Source organism: Vigna angularis, chromosome 9 (assembly GCF_016808095.1).
Source record: "Vigna angularis cultivar LongXiaoDou No.4 chromosome 9, ASM1680809v1, whole genome shotgun sequence".
Lineage (NCBI taxonomy): Eukaryota > Viridiplantae > Streptophyta > Magnoliopsida > Fabales > Fabaceae > Vigna > Vigna angularis.
Window position 1 is genome coordinate 7335968 of NC_068978.1, and position 21630 is coordinate 7357597.

The window sequence follows — 21630 nt, forward strand, 5'->3', positions numbered from 1 at the left end:
TACATATTTCAATTGGTTGGCTTGGCTTTCACCAGACCCACCAAGTGGAAAATTTGGCCCGATGTCTTTTTCTTTTTCTTAATCTTCTCTTCTCTTGTCTCTTTCTTTTTCTATTTCATTATTCTGTTACGCTGTCTCTGTCTATTTCTCTACACTTCTTTTTAAATTTCTAATTCCATCTTTCATATATTCTAATATGGCGTGCTGTCCCAGATCTAATTCATATGATCACATAAAAAAAATGTTTGATTTCGTCGGATGTCAGTTTGTTAAGCTTGATCACATAAAATTAACTAATGTTTAAGTAAGACAACATGTTTTACTATAACCAAATACTCATTAATTCAATGATCCTGATACATCTAACTAAGTTTAAATAAGACATGTCTTACTATAACCAAAGACTCATTCATTGAATTGTCTCAGCTGCATTATTATTGGTATATTTTGAAGTGAAGGAAGTGAAAGGATAGTGATGTATTGTTTATGATCCATTCTCAGTGCTCTCTTTGAAGCTTTCTTTGGAGTCTCTGGCTGCTTTAGTTGCCCTCATAGTGTGGTCAGGTAAACACTGATGTTGAAGTTCAGCTTTCTCACTCTGTTGCTAATATCTTCTTCATCATCTTAGACACCAAGTTTAGATTTAGGTTTATCTATAATATGAAACCTTTGCGTCATACAAATCACAATTTGGAACTCTACTCTTTCTCAAACTCTCTCACCATTCTCTTGCAGTGTTTGGAACGGTGGCACGTAAAGGTAAATCACAGCTTAAGGTCATCCAATTCTAATAACAGATGTGTTTTGTAGCTTATATATATATATATCAATCTATCAATCTCTATATCGCCTCCTTTTTTTTGTTTGACTATTTTACAAATTTGACTCATACAAGATGGATATTACGCATACAAAATTATGAACTTAGCAAACAATAATTTAAAGTTTTACATAGTTTGTCTCACACTCAAATCCTTAACAGTACTCTTAGTTATAAACTTACTTTAGACTTATGAATAATCATATATTCTGTTATCATATTAAAAAAAATGAAATTAATTTTAGTTCAATCTTATAAACTTCATTTAATAAGAAAAAAAGTATATCTGTTATATATATAGTATAATTTAATCATATATTTAGTATATTATATTTTAAAATCGTAATAATATTTCATTTGAAGTATATTATTAAATATATCAGCTGGAGAAATTAATCTTAAATAAATATATACAAATTTTTTCCTAATATACATCAATTGACATAACTACAATATCTTTTTTCTAAATCCAAGTTAGACATCACTTTAATGTAAGATATCATCGCATAAATTTTATATATATATATATATATATATATATATATATATATATATATATATATATATATATATATATATTTTATTGATTAAAAATTATTCTCTTTTCTTTTTAGTTATTGATTGATATGTTTTTATTTGGAGTGCAATCAAGAAATACAATATCGGTTATTTTTGAATTATGATAATAATTTTATAATCGAAAACAAGATAAAAGAAAAGAAAGGATATTTGGTCTCAATTAAGAACCGAAGAAAAGATTGAAGCTTTTGCTTCCATTGTAAAAAACTAAGACCGTAATTAAAGAGAAAAAAAAAAGATACTATTACTTAGAATTTCTTTGATGTTTGAAGTGTGAGCAGCAGTAAATTGTAAACGAGGGGAATATTCAGTAAGGGAAAGAGAATGCAAAGGTGGGACAGAGGCGTATAAAGAAGAAAAGAAATGGAAAATGGTTGATGGTGATCAATCAGAGTTTCTTAATTGTTAGTTTGTCTCACACTCAAGGTAAGATTTTTATATTACCACTTACTCTATATATGTCTTTTAATGGATCCATTGCTCAAATGATACAAGCTGTTTTTATCTGAATTATAATGCATGTTAGTGTCAAATTTAGTTAATATGAAATAATAATATTCATTTTATCATTTGATATTTTGAAGTTAATTTCAAGTATAATACTAAACATAAATAGAACATTAAATCATTTTAACATCTAATAATTAGAAAAAGTTATTTTGATATTGTATTAAAACTGGATTGGTCAAACTACAATTAAATAACTATTAATATAATAATATTAGAAAACTAAATTATCGTAATTGAAATTAAAAAGAACACATTCTATAGATTTTTACCACTTAAAATACAAATAGAAAAGAAAGTTTCTATTAATTTGTATTAGTTTTCTTGAAAAGTTAAAACCACAATATATTAAAAAATTTCACCGACCCAAAACAAACCCACTCTTTTTGTCGTATTTTACCGATTTCAATTTTTTTAAAATTTGTTTATCGATTCTTGCTTCTGATATAATAAGATGATGGATGAGTTAAAGTCAACAATCCAAAAAGACCTTATGTAAGTTGGAGGTGACGAGAAGGAAATACTTATAACAAGAAATCATAACATATCGGATCGAACACTGGTAGATTTATTCATTATCCGATTCGCTAAAAAAAGTATTTATTATTCATTCGTTATTATCGGTTTAAAAAATATTATATATATTTTAAATACAATAAGTATTCATGATTATCCACAAATATTTAAAAAAAATTATAAATAAAATTAAAAAATATAATATAATATAATATAAATTAAATTAAATATAAAATAATATTTAATTTTAATTATGTTTAATTTGATAAACTCTCCACGTAATTCTAGCCACTCTCAACGTAATAAACTCTCCACTAATTCAAGTGGGTGCTCCACCGAACCCCTGCACCACCATTGTGAAGGAAAAAACTTATTTTATATCTCCCACGAATTAAATGAGAAGATGAAGAGGAATGATCCTTTGACATAACTCAGCATGTAGAAATAACACAGGTGAAATACAACACCTTTAGGGATTGGGACAAATTATATTTTCTCCTATAAAGGGAGATTGAATACAAATTATGTTTTCTCCCCTCCAATCACTCCAAATTTAACATTTCTGTCACTTTTGCATTCCACAATCATATATCATTGCTAGACATTTACTCAAATATTAAGAAAGCAAATAAATTGAACCATTTAAAAAAACAAGACGACTAAATGAAATAAAAAATAAAAAATCAAATTGAACCAACTTAAGAAATTAGAAGATAAAATCAATAATAAAGCCTAAAAGTTAAACTTAACTCAATGTTAAGGTGAGCAAATATAAAAATTAAACCGCTCAATGCCTTATTTATCACATATGTACTAGATTTTTGGTTAACCTTTACAAGTAACTTGCAAAAAGCTATTGAAACCCTTTTCACCGTCAAAAGATCACCCTAAACCATTTGATCACCTCTCATGAAAAGTTTGCAAAATGTTTTTAAGCTATATTTAGCTCCTGGAGTTAATCTATTTTTTCAATAATTTGATCCAAACTTCTTTCAATTTCAGTGTGAACAATAATTAACATCCATTTACGTTACATTACGTTACGTCTACACTCTGTACATTTTGTTTAGTATGCTACTATTTAATATCAACAAAATTAATTCAATCAATTGACAAACATAAATAGAGAAACAATGCAAACTTTAAGTCTTGAACTAAATCCTTGCTATCTTCTCTGATCTTGAACTTAATGCACCTTTCAAAAGGTTATATACAGAGGATACACTAATAAAAAAATAGCTTTAATTATATAAGATTAATGTACAATTTAAAATAACGTTTTTTAATTAGAAAAAAAAATTATGTATTACTAATAGAGCCTTTGGAAGCTCAAACCCTTTTACACTTTATACACATACATATCTTGTAACCACTGTTGTGAAACTAGAAATCTGTCCAACCTAAACTTGGCAGTTCCATTAGGCCTATACCAAGTGAATTTTCCACCCACCATGGGATGGTGTTATTTATAAATTCGTTGAAGCTTTTTATTTCTTTCCTACCTTTACCATTCTGGTTTTGTTCACTTCTTTCTTCTAAATTCCTAACACCGTTGAAATCCCCTAAGCCACACCGTGTTCTACACGGTTCTTGTTGTCTAAATCCTATAATTTCATCCCAAAGTTGTCTTTTTAACCTTACATAGCATGGTGAATAGACATTGACAATCATAATTAGCGTGTTATCTTTTTTCATCTCCCTTTCACATACAGGAAACCACTAATAATATTCACTGGTTCAATTGTTTTGTTTGTCTCTACTTTCATTGTTGTGTGTCAATTTGGTTTTAGTTTAATATACATTAATCAAGTCCATTTCATTATTTTTTTTTTCATTGACAGTGTTAATTGTGTGGAGATGTGACAAAAAAGTGTAGTAATCACTAGTGCAGTAAGGGAAAATAACATCGGTTAATTTTGCTTATAGGCACCGGTTCTGCAACCGAAACATATACGGACGAGGTAGAAAGGGGTTGACTTTATGCCTCGGTTCTGAACCGGGTTAAAACGAGATCAAATTATGCCTCGGTTCTTAGATAACCGAGGCAATAGCGTGTTTTTTTTGGGTATGCACAGTCAACTTCTCCCTCTTTCTTACACAATCCACTTCTCCCTCTTCGTTCTCCCTCTTCGTTGCACAGTCCACACACAGTTCAAGCAAAACAATAAACAATCCACAGTTCATCACAGTCCAAGCAAGTTATTGACAAATTTTCACAGAACCAAATCTCAAAACATACAGAACCAAATCTCATAACCAAGCACTTCAACAGCAACTACATAGAAATCGCTCCCAAAATAACACAAAAAAAAGGTATGGGTTTTGATACAATGAGCATTGCGGAGGTTGTCATCACCAACTCTGAGAACGATTTGGGGAAGAAGAGAAGCTCCTGCAAGGCCAAACCAAAACAGAGAGAAGAAAAGATGAAGGTTGATCCCTCCCCTTCTCGCAGAAACGCCACCGCCGCCGGATGCCCTTGCCGCGACCTCGCCACGACCTCGCCGCCACCTCGCTGCGGTCTCGCTGTGACCTAGCCACCACCTCGCCTCCACAGAAACCACCGCGATTCGTTCAACTCTTAGATCGACGAACCTCCCACCAAACGCCTTAGATCGGCGGTACTCGTCTCCACCATCGCGCCTCTCCTCCGCTTTCGATGCCGGCCACCATCGCGCCTCTCCTCCGCTTTCGACGCCGGCCACCATCGCGCCGTAGCTGCAATGGAGGAAAGAACCTCCTCGCGCCGTGGCTGCCAAGTGGGAGAAGAGAGATTCCCCTTTTTGTTTCTGCTTCTGCTGCGAGAGGAAAGAAAAGCGTTTCTGCTTCTGCTGTGTGAGAGTAGGTAAAAGCGTCTCTGCTTCTGCTGTGAGTAGGTAATGTGCGAGAGGTAATAGGCCTCGGTTCTCCTTTGACCGAGTCAATAGAGATAATAGACTTCGGTTCTCTTCTAACCGAGTCAATACATCAAAACATAGTCTTCGGTTCCACCTTTAACCGAGTTAATAGACTGTAAAATGTGCTATATGCTTCGGTTCTCACTGAATCGAGGCATATAAATTCATCAAAACTAAAAAATTGCCACCGCTTTCTGATAGGCTTCGGTTTTTCTTAGACCAAAGTCTATTAGGCGAGTTAAAAAACATACTTTTTACTAGTGAATATGAGAAAAGACATTTTCAACGTGTGATATTATTCGTCCCCAGTTAACTTCGAAGCAACATGATAAATAAATTGGACAAAAAGTGTATTCCTAAGAGGATACTCAATCAATAAATCAACATGAAAAATAATAATAATAGGGATTCAACAGTATGCAACCGTGACATAACATAAGTTCTTAAACTTCGATTATGGAATTACTACACTGGAAAAAGCCTTCCTTGTTGTGAATAAAGAACAATCTGAATCATCCCTAATTAATCACTCAACTAAGAAAATCCATAGAAACTAAAATGACAATCACCATCCAAAAAGACTATTCCAAAAGTAACCCAGTACTAGGAATTTAAAAATCCAGACATTCAATAATAAAATAAGCAAATATAATAGATAATATACTATGAAGTATTATTGATAATCAAGTTGTTGTATAGATTCCGTAAGAGAGAAACATTAGGGCTTTCTTATATGGAAATAGGGGATTAGGGTTTTAAAAAAATTATCGACTTCGAAAGGGGTCTTCTCCACTACCACCTCGACGTTGGAGTGGAACGGGAGCTCCAAGACCGGAGTTATGGCTAGCGACTTTAAGCACCGAACACCACTACAAAAACACCAGCTCAAACTCAGGATAATGTTGTAATGTCCCAACATCCATTATTCTCACCTCCTTCCAATCTTAGCAACACCATCCCCACATAACCCCTTTTGCAGCCACGCGCACATAGTCAAACCCAACCATTTCTTTTTCTTTCCAAACCCAAGAAAGCACATAACTTTTCTCTACCCCTACAACAAAAAATAAAAACGAGGGGAAGATTTGATTGGCACAACAAGGGAAAGATTTGATTTTCTTGAATGAGAAACTGTTGACGTTGGCGGACGCAGGGTATGCGAGATGAAAATGGTGCAGAGGATGTGAGAGAGAGAGAGAGAGAGAGCAGAGAACAAATATTAGTACGAAAAGTAAATTATATTATTCAAAAAACTAACTAAAGACGAAATAGTAAAAGAGTATATAAGCGGTCCAACGAGCGCACAATGACTTACGCTCGTCAGTTAAGGCGGTTGCTTTTAGTTTACAATAACACGCCCCCCTAAACTAAACTACTGAGAGACTTAACATTTAACATTTCTCTAAGTTTCTCGAATCTAGTTTGCCTAAGGGCCTTTGTAAAGATATCAGCAGTTTGTGCTTCAGTCGAGCAGTGTACCAGTTCAATTTTTCCTTGGTTCACTAAATCTCTCAGAAAGTGGAACTTTGTGCTGATATGTTTACTCCTTCCGTGGAACACTGGGTTCTTTGACAGACTGATTGCAGACTTGTTGTCCACCGTTAACTGAACCGGTTTCCTGTAATCAAGCTTTAAGTCCATGAGAAGTTCTTCCAACCATACGCACTGGCATGTCGTTTCTGCCGTGGCTACGTACTCTGCTTCACACGAAGAGAGTGCTACCACGTTCTGCTTTTTCGAACACCAAGAGATGGGTGCTCCCGCATATTTGAAGATGTATCCGAAGGTGCTTCTTCTATCAACCTGATCTCCACTCTAGTCAGAATCACTCCAGACTTCCAGAGTACTCTCCAGGTTGCTCGTTGCTTTTGGAAATAGAATACCACCTTAGAACATGTTTCGCTGCTGACATATGAGATTGTCTAGGTTCATTCATGAATCGGCTCAGTAATCCAACCCCATAGTTTATATCTGGTCTGTTGTTGCAGATATATCTCAAAGATCTAATGATCTGTTTGTATAGCGAAGCATCCACACTTTTCTCATCAAGTTGTTTTGTCAACTTCAGGTTAGCAGTAACTGGGATAGTAGTGTTGTTACACTCAGTCATGTTGAAACACTTCAGGACTTCACTGATGAACTTCTTCTGGTGCAAGAAGACTCCACTTGTAGTTTCAGTAAACTCCAAACCCAGAAAGTAGTTAAGTTTTCCAAGATCAGTCATATCATATTCTGTTCTCATCCTTCTTTTGAATTCTTCAATATTTGTCTTAGAGTTTTCTGTTACAAGCATATCATCGACGTATAAACACACCACCAGAACATTTTGTTGTGCTGTAGATTTTATGTAAACTCCAGACTCCACCGAACACTTCACATAACCAATTTTCAGAAGCAACATGTTAATGTGATCATTCCAGGCTCGTGGTGCTTGCCTTAATCCATACAATGCTTGGTTCAACCTGTAGACCTTGTGTTCTTCACCTGTCCTTTCGAAACCAGGTGGTTGTCTGACATAAACTTCTTCCTTCAAAGGACCATTCAAGAAAGCTGATTTAACATCTAGTTGATGTATTTCCCAACTTCTAAGGTTTGCAAGAGCTACTATCAATCTCACCGTTTCCAACCTTGCGACAAGAGCAAACACTTCAGTGAAATCTATTCCCGGCTTCTATAGAAATCCCTTCGCAATGAGTCTCGCTTTGTGTTTAGCAATTTCACCATTTGGCTTATACTTGGTCTTGAAAACCCACTTGACGTCAATTGCCTGTTTATGTTGAAGTAACTCTACCAATTCCCAAGTTCTATTTTTCTCAATAGCCTTTAGTTCATCAATCATGGCTTCTCTCCATTCTTTTACATCAAGTGCTTGCTTCCAGGAGATTATTTCTGCATCAGCAAGAAACGCAAGGTGTGCTTGATCTCCAGGGTTAGTTGCATCGTTGTCAGCAAACACTTCATAATCAGCTAATCTGGATGAAGGAAATCTCGTCCTCTGATATCTTCTGCTATCAATATCATCACATATCTCAGCTTATTTATCAGCAGAGGTTCTATCTTCAAGCCAACTTGAAGTAGTAAGAGACTTCTCATGCATTCCAATCTCACATTTCTGATTTACTTCAGCTTTCTTCCAATTAAATGTGGCTCTCTCATCCATGATAACATTTCTACTTATCATAATTTGTCTACTCTCCAGACTTTATAACTTGTACGCACCCATAGAATGATATCCTATGAAGATAAAAGTCTCGGTTCTATCATCTAATTTCTTCCTCTTCGCGTCTGGGATGTGCCTGTAACATATTGAGCCAAAAATTTTAAGATGTTTAACAGTTGGTTTAATACCTGACCAGGCCTCCTCTGGTGTGCAATTCTCCAAAGCTTTTGTTGGGCTTCTATTCAAAAGATACGTTGTTGTTGAGACAGCTTCTCTCCATAAGCAGTCTGGTAATTTTTTGCATTTTAACATACACCGAGTCATGTCGAGCAGCACTCTATTTCTCCGTTCAGCCAGCCCGTTGGGTTATGGAGTGTAGGGAGCTACTACTTCATGTATTATACCTCTATCACTACAATACTTGTTCATTTCATGAGAATTGAACTCTCCTCCACCGTCAGTTCTAAGCAGTTTAACATGAAGTCCGAATTGTCTCTCCACCATGACACAAAATTTGACAAAGCATGAGTAAACGTTTTTCTTTTTCTTGATCAGATAAGTCCAGATTTTTCGGGTCCATTCATCAACAAAAATAAGAAAATACTTATTACCTCTAATTGATTCTTGCTCGAAAGGTCCACACACGTCTGAGTAAGCAACTTCAAGAGATTGTTTTGCCTTCTTGTGTGATGTTCTCTTGAACTGTTTCCTGGTCTGCTTTCCAATTACACAGCCTTCACACACCTTCTCTGGTGGATGAATCTCAAGAAGTCCTATCACCATGTCTTTATCCTTCAACTGTCTCAGACTTCTAAAATTTATATGCCATAATGGTAATGCCACAACCACTCTTCTACCTCGGTATTGATAGATGATAAACACTGAATAGTAGTAGCACTAAGCTTCACCTTGAAAGTTCTGTTCTTAGCTAATGGAGCTTTGAGCACAAGACGTTTTCTATCATCAAATATTTCTATATGCTTTTGATGCATGTTCATAGTGTATCCTTTTTCAAGTAACTGCCCAAGACTGAGCAGATTGATCTTCATGTTTGGTACGTATAGCATGTTGTTCATGTACGCGGGTTGTCCGTTCTTGCTTCTGAACATAATCCTTCCGGCACCTTCGACCATTATTACATTGTTATCAGCAAACCTTACTCTGCTTTTAACACTAGAATCCAGATCTATTAGCCACTCCTTCTTGCCTGTCATGTGATTAGAGACCCCCGTATCTAAGTACCAGTAGTTGTCATTTTTTGCATGTTTCGTATTGATAGACATCAACACATGTTCAAATTCTTGACCTTTGTGCAACGCTCGTTCACACTTGTGTGACCTTCGTTCAGTTTCGTTGTTGATGACCGTTTGGTTATACGGCCGTTTGGTTTCTCCATCAATATCCATTGACGCTCGTCCAGCTTCTTTGTTGATTTCTCCATCATCTCCCGTTCGGTGAAACGAAAATAGCCTTCCGGTCTCTTCAACACCAGCTCGATTTTTGGCAAGGCTTGATTCATTCAATAGTAGAGACCATTCGGAAGACAACCATTCTGTCTCATCATATGTCTGCACCCGTTCGGTAATGGACATCAACAATATATGATCTGAATCAGAGTCACCTGTATCTTGGGCAAGATTTATGTTGAGACTTTGGCAAGTGTACCAAATCGTTCAAGTAATAAAACCGGTAAGACCGGATATCGTTTCCCAAGAGACTCGTGTCCTAGACAATCGTATAATAACTAACTAATTTAGACTAAAGAATGATTCCATATTTTTGTGGTTTTAATACGATAAAAGTAGAGATAATGCAGAAATGATAAAATTTGATCTTTGATAACTTAAACGTTAGAAATGCGAGTGATTAGAAATGGTATGAAATGCTATTATTGGGGGTATGATTTCATCTACTTCACTTTTGTGCATACAATTCACTTTCTTTCCATTAATTATCCAATGTCAATCAACTAAATTACTTCAACCCAATCCCTTGGTAGAAAGAGCCTAGATTTACTTCTTAAACTCTAATTCCTTAGAAACTTTAACAAGTTCATCCGCTTTAAGAGTTGAGATTTAAGACAACCAAAGGTCCAAGTTCTATCCCTAGATACAATTTCCCTTAGGTATTTAATCCAATTTCAGATTTACACAACATTTCCTAATATCAAGCAAACCCTAGAATCATGCAATGGTGGAACACAACATCACAAGCTTTAAGAGAAGGAATTAAACACTAGAAATCAATGGAATAGACATATAATCAATCAATTCAACTGTAATTAACACAAAAGATCCGTGATTACATCAACCCCCAACAATAATGAAACTAGCTCTCCATTGTCATGGAGAGCTTGATCTTACAAATTGATGAAATGGAAGAAGGGAGAAGACCCAAGGTGGAAGGAGAAGTGTTTCCACAGCTCCAAGATCGCCTCCAGCTGCTCCAAGGTGTAGAAATCTCGTCTGGGCTGCCAAAGATCCCAACCCCTTCGCGTTCCAGAACTAAATAAGCCGTTTCTGCCACATCAGCAAAAGTCGCGCCCGGCGGCCCGACAGACAGGCGCCAGACGCGCTCTCGGTCAGGCTCGTCACGCCCGGCGCCGCCTAGGTCAGTAGGCGCCCGGCGTGACTCTCTGCAGCAGCCCTGGTTCTTCATCTTTTCAGCTACTCTTCTCTCTTTTCTTGGGTTTTGGCAATGTTCTTTGGTGAGTAGCTTCTCCCAGCTTCTTTGAATGGGGATTAGCCATCAAATGGGCTAATTACAACTTAAAAAATAACCACTTACAATTAACAATAAATTGAGTTAAACAAGACTAAAAGTAAAGGAAGAGTTGACAATTTCCATCAATTTGATGTTGGATAATGAAGTAAAATTGGCCATTATCAACTCCCCCAAACTTAGAACCTTGCTTGTCCTCAAGCAAAAGGTAAACTATCCTAAAAACAATCATTCACATGCATTGGTTACAAATTTGAGATATCCTTTAAGCTCATGAAGTAAAAATCCTATGTTTGCATCTAATGGAAAGAACATAATGGATATATACAGCTTTCATCAATCAAGCACAACAGTGTTTTTCACCTATCAACAATTATGATCACAATGCAAAGGGCAAAAAGAAGTCAACAAACATGACAGAGTGTTTCACATGATGTATGGAATCAATCCTCACCCGGAAAGTGTTTCACTCTAATGCACTGGTGTATATGGGTGTATACAGCTCACTCTGCAATCATATTATCACACAATTTAACTTTGCCTTTCGTTTCAATCAATTCAAAATAATTTACAAGCAAGTTGATATCACAAGGACTTTGATTGGCTTGTATTGTGGTTGGGCTAAGAAAGAATCATGGTTTTTCTGGAAATCAAAGGTTCTTGAGCTGAGAGATTACATAATTCACTTCATTCATATAAGCTTTTCTCTTGCTCCTCATACATCATTACCAATTTCAAACTTACACCCAACTGTTTTTCATTCAGTACTTTTCTTTTTCTCTTTTTCTTACTTTTCCATCTTTGTCTTATTCTCAATACACCATAATTTCCCCCCCAAACTTGGATTGTTCTCCTGTAATGCAGATGCATGTTCTACTCAGCTCAAGGTACAAGGTTCAGGGAATTTTCAATAAGTTTAAGGTACAAAGAGGCAAGATCTTTTTACATTTATGGTTGAATGGCTAATGTATGTGTAAGGTGAGAAAAGAATGCCTTGATCAAATTTAACAAGCAAGTAAATAGTTCAAATCATAGAAACTCAGGCAAAGTCAATTGTGATCTAGCATGATAGCATTCGCACATAAAAGAAAAATCTGAGGCACAAATTCTCACCCTGTTAATTAAGATTCCATACTTTGCTAACACAATGTCATGAATATTGACTGCAATTGATTCCCTAAGCATTATCATAACTCAGTGAAGACATCCACAATCAATGCTCAATTAACTCAACTATTTCCACACATTCAATCACATAAAGAAAACATAACAACCAGATTTTCACAAATCATTAACTCATACTGTCAAACCAAATGCAAAGAAGATGTTTATGAAAAGGTTCCTAAAAGTAAAATAAAGACTGAAAAAATGAAAATAAGAATAAAGAAAAATCGACTCCTGCTGTGATGGCCATCAGTCAGTCTGAGTCCTCGTCCTCGTCTACCTCGTCATCGTCATCATCCTCCTCCTCGTCATCATCGTCATCCTCATCCATAGCAGCAGTGCCAGCCTGAGGTCTACCCCCCCCCAGAAGGAAAGGACTGGTCCCCAGGCCAAGCAACGAAGGTGCTGTACTGGTCGGATGTCATAAAACCTGGATGGGATGCTGCGTAAACATGCCTCATCATCTCTGCATGGGCTTGACCGATCCGGTTCACCGCCTCCAACTTTGATTCAATCAGTCCAAGTCTCATGTCCATCATCTGGTAAGGATCGGACGTAGGTGGTGGTGGTGGTGGCTGAGGACGTCTGGGAATAGGTCGCTGTCTGGCATGTCTCCTCGGCGATCTCGGTGGTGGACTGGCAGCTCCATCATCTGCATCCAAACAAAATTGGGTATAATACCCCATATCAATAGGTTTCCTAGGATGCTCGAATGGTGGAATAGTGATGTCCACTCCTTCTTGTTTGCAGAGATGGGTGATAAGAGAGGGATATCCAAGGGGGGCTTTTGTGGAAGTCGCACAGTTGCGTATCTCATTTGCGATTAGCTTCCCCAAGTTCACAGAGCGTCCAGTGAGAATGGCATAAAGGAGGACCGCTCTGTTAACCGTGACGTCAGAGACATGCGTGCACGGTGAAATGTTGGAATGCACCAGAGGCATCCATAGGCGGCTGAGAGAATGCAGGTGTACTCTCTTGATATGAAGAGGTTGCTGCTGCCTATTTCGTTGAAATGATCCTCCTGTAATACATAAGGCCTGCTCAATCTCCTCATAGTCTATCTCAATCGCCATCAGCTCGGCGTACCCGCATAGCTCATCATCATCTTCCCACTCTGTGTTTAAGAACTCATTAATAGCGTCAGCACTAAATGATATCCGCTGACCACGCACATAGCTCCAGAAAGGTTCTGAGTCCGGAGAAAAGGATTTAGCATTGGCATAAAACTCCTGGACAATTGCAATATTGGCGGGCTCTGGGTACGTGCATAAGGAGCTCCCTTGCCTCTCCAAAATCTCATTGGAGAATTCTGGCACATCTTGAGGTAGAAGGGTCACTTTCCTCTCCATCAAAAGTTTTCTGTTCTGGACATTGGAGAAATGCTTCTGATGGTCCTTAGTTAAGAAGATATCAGAGTATATCTTCTCTTTCCTTCTATGTTCCCTGAGACCAGCAGTGGTCTTAGTTCTCTTGGATCCGGATGAAGAAGCCATAGCTGCAAAATAAGGTAGAGTTCAAGAGGAGGCCTGTGTTTAGATTCATGAGTAAAATCATCATTAGCGTACATCATGATGTACCAAAGGCTTTCAATGGTATGCACACAAACCACACAGGCAAACATATCACAGAAAAGCCCTGATTAGGGAAGAGATGAAGCCAAAGCAGCAAAACAGCAAAAATTTTGGTTGCTGTCAGGGATGGTCACGCCGGGCGCCGCACAAGTCAGTAGGCGCCGGGCGTGACAGCAGTTATGCGGTTTTTTTTTTTTTTTTTTTTTTTATTTTTTTTTATTTTTTATTTTTGGCCTCTCAGTTGCTGGTTCAGTTTGAGTGTATGAGATTAAGTTTAGATGATGTAATGATGCATAATTCAGTGAAAACAAATCATCAATAGCCAAGGCACAAGCAAAACCCCATGAAGCAACACACTTTTGCTACATTAATATAGGTCAAACACAGATATAATCACAGCTCAGTCAACAATTCATCAAAAACAACATTTAAACAACATGCAAAAGCTGCAGGACACAACACAACAAAGTTCCAAAATGGGGCAGAGGAAGTCGCGCCCGGCGCCGCATCAGCCAGCAGGCGCCTGGCGCGACATGCAGAATTGGGGTAAACCCAGAATCTGCATTCCAGCCACTGTGATTGTGTGTGTGTGTTCGAAACTTGACAAAAAGGCCACGAAATTAATACAACAAAGCAGCAAAAACAAACCACACTCAAATTGAATTGAATTAAACTACCCTAGGTCACATTCGAACCATGTACATGATGAACAACCAAGGTTAAGTATTGTGAAGGAATTTACAATAGAAAAGAGCTAAAAGCCTACTTGATGTGTAGAGAATGTGATTAGATTGGTGTGGAGACGTTTGCAGTGGAGGAGTGCTTGGGTGGAGAGGTTCCGAGAGTGAGGACGGAGAGAATGGAGTGACTCAAGAGTGGTGGCAGCAGCAATGTGGTGTGTGGGCTGAGAATTTTTGAGAAGGAAGTTGAATGTGGTGATTGGGATTGGAGGAGAGTGAAACCGTGAGGAAGAGAGAAGAGGTAGTGAGTGAGAAGGTGCGTGAGAATGTGCGTGAGTTGGGGGGATGGGTTTAGGTTTAGGTTATTTGAAATGGGCCACTCAACTGTACACTTAGGAAAAATTGCTGCAGAAGTCGCGCCCGGCGCCTAATGGATCATGCGGCGCCGGGCGTGGGATTGCCAGATGCTGAAACTGAGAAATGGGGGGCCAAACTGGACGAGCTGGCGCCGGGCGCCCCCTAGTGCTTGCGGCGCCGGGCGTGAGTTTCTGCAGAATTATGCAGAAACTGATTTTCAAGTTACCTAACTCGGGTTTTTGTGAAATTGAACTTCAAAACACTTGAGATGCTCCAGAATCCCATGTTATCATTAAACAAACTTGTTCAAAACCCAAAGAATTGAATTGGAGCACTCAAGTTGCAAATTGAAGTCATTCTTTCAAAGTTTTAAAATTCCACAAATTAGGCAACATTGTTGGCTATTGGCTTAAGTAAGGCACTTTGGAATCATGTTAAAGCAGTCCAGAAAATAGCCAAAACAGTTTCACATCTCTAATTCACATCAATGCACTATATCCTTCAACAATCTAACAATCAACTCAAAAATTCACCTTGGTTGTTCCTTACACAAACATGCTTCAAAAACACTTAAATCACATCACACATTACAACAAACAATCAACTAATCAAACAACACTCAAGAATTAAAATCACACAAGAGAAAAGGGGTAGAAAGCTGGGTTGCCTCCCAGTAAGCGCTTGTTTAACGTCATTAGCTTGACACCATTAAGCTCAAGTTTGATTTTTGATGTTGGAATGCTTCTTCTTGTCATGACACCAACATCCTCTCAGCAATTTCCTAGTCACCAATTTAACTCTCCTAGAATATGGAGCCTCTATCTCAAGTACTCCATTTATCTTGATGTTCTTGATGACCCATAACCTATTCTTGAATTTCACTGGTTTGCCAGGTTTGGGCTCATCGCTTGCTATCACAGAATTTTGGTGGACTAGTTCTTCTTCTTTTTCTTCTTCCTCTCCCTTTACTCTTGGGGATAAACAGCTGAAGCTCCTCTTGACCAACTTGGCAGCTTGCTCTGTTAGACTAGTAATTGATAGAAGTTCATCTGTAGCTTCAAGACTAGTCTCTTTTTCATGATTTTGCTGCTCAACCCCAAAGACGTTGAAAGTCACCTCCTCATCTTGGTCTTTCAATTTCACTGTTCCTTCTTCCACATGAATGACAACTTTGGCTGTCTTCATGAAAGGTCTTCCAAGGATGAGTGGTATATCTGCAGATTCCTCCATGTCCATAACTACAAAATCCACCGGGAAATGGAGTTTATCTATTTTGATCACCACATCTTCCACTACACCATATGGGTACTTGATGGATCTATCTGCCAGTTGCAACATCATTCTCGTAGGCTTGACTTCAAGACCACCAATCTTCTTAAGCATAGATAGGGGTATCAGATTGATGCTAGCTCCCAAGTCAACGAGAGCTCTACCTATATCATGATTTCCAATTGTGCATGGAATGGTGAAACTCCCTGGATCTTTAAATTTGGGAGGAAGGGTTTTCTGCATGATGGCACTACAATTCCCTTGCACTTCAATTGTTTCCTCATCTAAATACTTATTCTTCTTGTTGAGGATTTGCTTCATGTACTTTGCGTAGGCAGGAATTTGTTGTAGTGCTTCGGTCAATGGCATGGTAATCTCAAGTTGATCAAATATTTGCTTGAACCGAGCCAACTGTTTCTCCTTCCCTTTAGTAGATGGGATTTTTGGGTAAGGAAGGTGTTTCACAATCTCTTTCTCTTTTTGATTTTTCTCTTTTTCTTTCTTTTTATTCTCTTCTTCTCTTCCAACCATGTCTTCTTCTTCTTCATTTTCTTTCTGATCTTCTTCTTCTGGCTTTTCTTCTTCTTCTTCTTTTCTTCCAACCTCTTTCCCACTTCTTGTGAATATTACATTACACTTCTCCTTCGGGTTGGCTTGAGTGTTTGCAGTAAAATGTCCACCTTGTTGGTTTGCTAATTGCTTAGCCAATTGACCAACTTGCACTTCCAGGTTCTTTATGGATGCATCAGTGTTTTTCTGGTTTTGAATGGACTGCTGCATAAACATCTGCAATGTGTCTTCTAGCTTTGAAGTCCGATCATTTTGAGGTTGATAATGCTGGGCAGGTTGATACGGATTTTTACTGCTAGAAGCTTCTTGATTTTGTCTCCACCCTTGATTGGAAGGATTAGGGAAATGATTGTTGAAGAAGTGTTGCGTCCTTGATTTCCCATATAATTGACTTCTTCAGGTTGGGACGTACTAGGACTTTGACAATGGCCGTTGGGGTGGTTATCTCCACAGAAATCACATCTCATTACTTGATGATGTGGTTGAGCTTGCATTGCTTGTAACTGCTGAGGTAGTTTGGCCATATGTTGAGTTAAGAGTTCCATTTGTTGAGCCAGAAGCTTATTCTGTGCAAGTAAAGCATCCTGGGCACTCAGTTCATAAACTCCTCTCCTCTGTGCTGGATTTCTCCCATGTTGGCTCCTCAAATCAGTGGAAGCCATATTTTCTATCACAGCAATGGCTTCATCAGCAGTCTTGAATAGAACTGAACCACCAAAGGATGCGTCTAATATCATCTTTGTATGAGGTTGCAAACCATTACAGAAAGTTTGCACTTGCATTTCTAGACTGAATCCATGGCTGGGACACTTTCTCAATAAGGATTTAAATCTTTCCCAGGCTTCACAAAGTGGTTCATCTACTCCTTGTACGAAGGTAGCAATGGCAGCCTTCACCTCTGTGCTCTTTGATGGTGGAAAGAAGCGTGCTAGAAATTTATATTCCACATCCTCCCAGCTTGTAAGACTTTGATTAGGCTGTGACTGGAGCCAAGCCTTTGCTTTGCCATTCAGAGAAAATGGGAAGAGTCTCATGTACAATGCTTCTTCATCCTCCCCTTGTACACCCATAGTACCACATAGCTCATAGAAGGTGACCAAATGAGCATGGGGGTCTTCATTGTCCAGGCCAGAGAATTGGTTTGAACTGATGAGCTGGAGTAGAGCAGGCTTCATTTCTGCCAACTTGTCACCCATAGTGGGCCTCACAATGCTAGAGAAATTTCTCGGGCTTGTATAAGTGATTGAGTCCCCTATGGTTCTCCTTGGAGGTGGTCCTGCGCCAGCCATCACGTTCACAGAAGAAGAATCAAAAGATTCTATGATTTGATTGTTGAAAGAAGTTGAGGATTCAAGAGCGGCTTGTGCTGCTAGAGCTTTTCGTTTCCTAGTGTCACTATTGTTCCTTCTAGCTGCTTTCTCAATCTCAGGGTCCACAAGGAGTGGTTCAGATGACACAGTCCTCCTTGTACGGATGTTTCCCTGCATACACTAAAAAACAACCAAACTCGTGCCACAAGTTAGCCCGAAAATAAAGATAAAACTTACAACAAAATAGAAAGTTATACACAAAAAGATAAAGCCTAAATCGGTTAAAAATCACACAAAAGTCTAGTTTTAACACGGGTCCCCGGCAGCGGCGCCAAAAACTTGTTGAGACTTTGGCAAGTGTACCAAATCGTTCAAGTAATAAAACCGGTAAGACCGGATATCGTTTCCCAAGAGACTCGTGTCCTAGACAATCGTATAATAACTAACTAATTTAGACTAAAGAATGATTCCATATTTTTGTGGTTTTAATACGATAAAAGTAGAGATAATGCAGAAATGATAAAATTTGATCTTTGATAACTTAAACGTTAGAAATGCGAGTGATTAGAAATGGTATGAAATGCTATTATTGGGGGTATGATTTCATCTACTTCACTTTTGTGCATACAATTCACTTTCTTTCCATTAATTATCCAATGTCAATCAACTAAATTACTCCAACCCAATCCCTTGGTAGAAAGAGCCTAGATTTACTTCTTAAACTCTAATTCCTTAGAAACTTTAACAAGTTCATCCGCTTTAAGAGTTGAGATTTAAGACAACCAAAGGTCCAAGTTCTATCCCTAGATACAATTTCCCTTAGGTATTTAATCCAATTTCAGATTTACACAACATTTCCTAATATCAAGCAAACCCTAGAATCATGCAATGGTGGAACACAACATCACAAGCTTTAAGAGAAGGAATTAAACACTAGAAATCAATGGAATAGACATATAATCAATCAATTCAACTGTAATTAACACAAAAGATCCGTGATTACATCAACCCCCAACAATAATGAAACTAGCTCTCCATTGTCATGGAGAGCTTGATCTTACAAATTGATGAAATGGAAGAAGGGAGAAGACCCAAGGTGGAAGGAGAAGTGTTTCCACAGCTCCAAGATCGCTTCCAGCTGCTCCAAGGTGTAGAAATCCCGTCTGGGCTGCCAAAGATCCCAACCCCTTCGCGTTCCAGAACTAAATAAGCCGTTTCTGCCACATAAGCAAAAGTCGCGCCCGGCGGCCCGACAGACAGGCGCCAGGCGCGCTCTCGGTCAGGCTCGTCACGCCCGGCGCCGCCTAGGTCAGTAGGCGCCCGGCGTGACTCTCTGCAGCAGCCCTGGTTCTTCATCTTTTCAGCTACTCTTCTCTCTTTTCTTGGGTTTTGGCAATGTTCTTTGGTGAGTAGCTTCTCCCAGCTTCTTTGAATGGGGATTAGCCATCAAATGGGATAATTACAACTTAAAAAATAACCACTTACAATTAACAATAAATTGAGTTAAACAAGACTAAAAGTAAAGGAAGAGTTGACAATTTCCATCAATTTGATGTTGGATAATGAAGTAAAATTGGCCATTATCAATTTACCTCATCACTCTTGTTCTTCTTTACGGCCTCATTGTTCCAGCATTCAAATGAGTAATAACCAAACTTACTACAGGTATAACATTGGATATTCCTCTTATCAACATTCTTTCTTCCTCTTCCTCTCATTTGATTTCAGCCTCTTTTGCTTCCATCTTTGTGTTCACTGTGTTCCTCTTCAGCATTCTGATCAGAGACATTCGGATTTCTACCTCCGGTTCGACCTCCCCGTGCTCGACCTCTGCTTCTTCCAGCGCTTCGTCCTCTAGGTTTAAAGCTGCTTCTTGCTTGTAAAGCTTGATTCGAACTCGTTTCATTTTCAGTTTTCTTTTTTTCAAGCAGGCGTTGTTCATGGGCTTCCAGCGAGTTCGGCAACTCTTCCACTTTCATGTCTTCCACGTTTTTGCTTTCTTCAATTGCTACAACAATATGATCGTATTGCAGAGTTAGCGTTCTGAGAATCTTCTCCATGATTTTCTTGGCCTTTACCACCTTGTCGCATGCTCTCATGGCGTTTCTCACCATTTGTATCCTGCCTATGTACTCAACAATCGATTCTTGTTCTCCCATGCCTAAGAGTTCGTATTGTCGTTGGAGCGACTATAGTTTGATCTTCTTGACCTTGCCTGTGTTGCCGTAGCCTTCTTGAAGAATGTCCGAGATTTCTTTCGCCGTGTCTGCCTTTGATACCTTCTGGAAGATGGTGGCCGACACGCATTGGTGTAGCAGCATTCGGGCTTTACAATCTAATTTCTTGTTCTCTTTACACTATCGCTTTGTTTCTTCAAAATCCCCTTCAATGGCTCTTTAAAACCCTTCTTGACCATTTCATCTACTTCTTGAAATCCAAGAATGGCATCCATCTTTACACACCAGTCGTCAAATCCTTTTTCTTCGAACACCGGAAGATTACTGTGTATCACGCTAACCATATCTTCTTGATCGGTTACTGATCCACCAGGTTTTCGAACCTGGCTCCTGATACCACTGTTGATGTTGGCGGACACACTGTTGACGTTGGCGGACGCAGGGTATGCGAGATGAAAATGGTGCAGAGGATGTGAGAGAGAGAGAACAGAGTTTATAATTGTATTATTCAAAACACTAACTAAAGACGAAATAGTAAAAGAGTATATAAGCGGTCCAACAAGCACACAATGACTTACACTCGTCAGTTAAGACGGTTGCTTTTAGTTTACAATAACATAAACAATCTTGAAAATTTTGAACTTAATGCTTTTTCCCTTTTGTGGGGAGAATGAGATGTTGCGAGGAATTAATAAAACGTGTGAGTGGAAGGAAAGATCAAATGTGCAAAGATAAAGAAGATGATGATTCTTTATTTAAGTTTAATTGCTCTGTGACATGGGTCGCTCATCACCACACAATTAATGTTGTCAATAAAAAATTAACGAAATGAACTTGATTGATATACTATGGATAAAGTTGATAAGTTTTTAAAAATGAAACCAAATTGACACACAACAATGAAACCAGATACAAACAAAATAATTAAACCATATTCACCTTTTGACAAACAAAAGTATCCATACGACATATAGTTAAAATTCCCCCTGCCCCCTTTTCGGCTAGCACACGTTTCTAAATGATTATTGCCCAATAATGCGTAGCACCTTTCTTTTTTTTTATCAAGTCCCTCAGATACCTCCATTTGGGTGGGCACCCTAACCCTCTAATGTTTATAACTATTATCCTCATTATTTTACTTTGTTTTGTTTCCCCTTCTGTGTCTATTGTTGACTCTGTTTCTTCTTCGAGCGATACGATATACACCTGGTTGTTCATTTTCATTGATTTTGTTTTTGATACCGGGTCCCCAAATGCTATTCTTATTTCAAGTGTAGCTAGGATGCCCCAGTTCTTGGTAGCCTCATTCACTTGCGCTCTTTCAATCTTCAC

The 21630-nt window shown here is 38.2% G+C and overlaps 1 protein-coding gene across 5 annotated transcripts in view; it reads left to right on the forward strand.

Annotated features, from left to right (window-relative positions):
* The first annotated feature begins 313 nt into the window (after positions 1–313).
* Positions 314–21630, forward strand: part of LOC108346440 (uncharacterized) — a 58467-nt gene continuing 37150 nt past the window's right edge. For 3 of the 5 annotated variants that reach the window (XM_052868699.1, XM_052868698.1, XM_052868697.1), the window contains exons 1-3: positions 314–564; positions 736–759; positions 1672–1825. The gene's annotated coding sequence lies outside the window, so the exon portion shown is untranslated. The other 2 variants (XM_052868701.1, XM_052868700.1) reach the window with 2 other exon arrangements.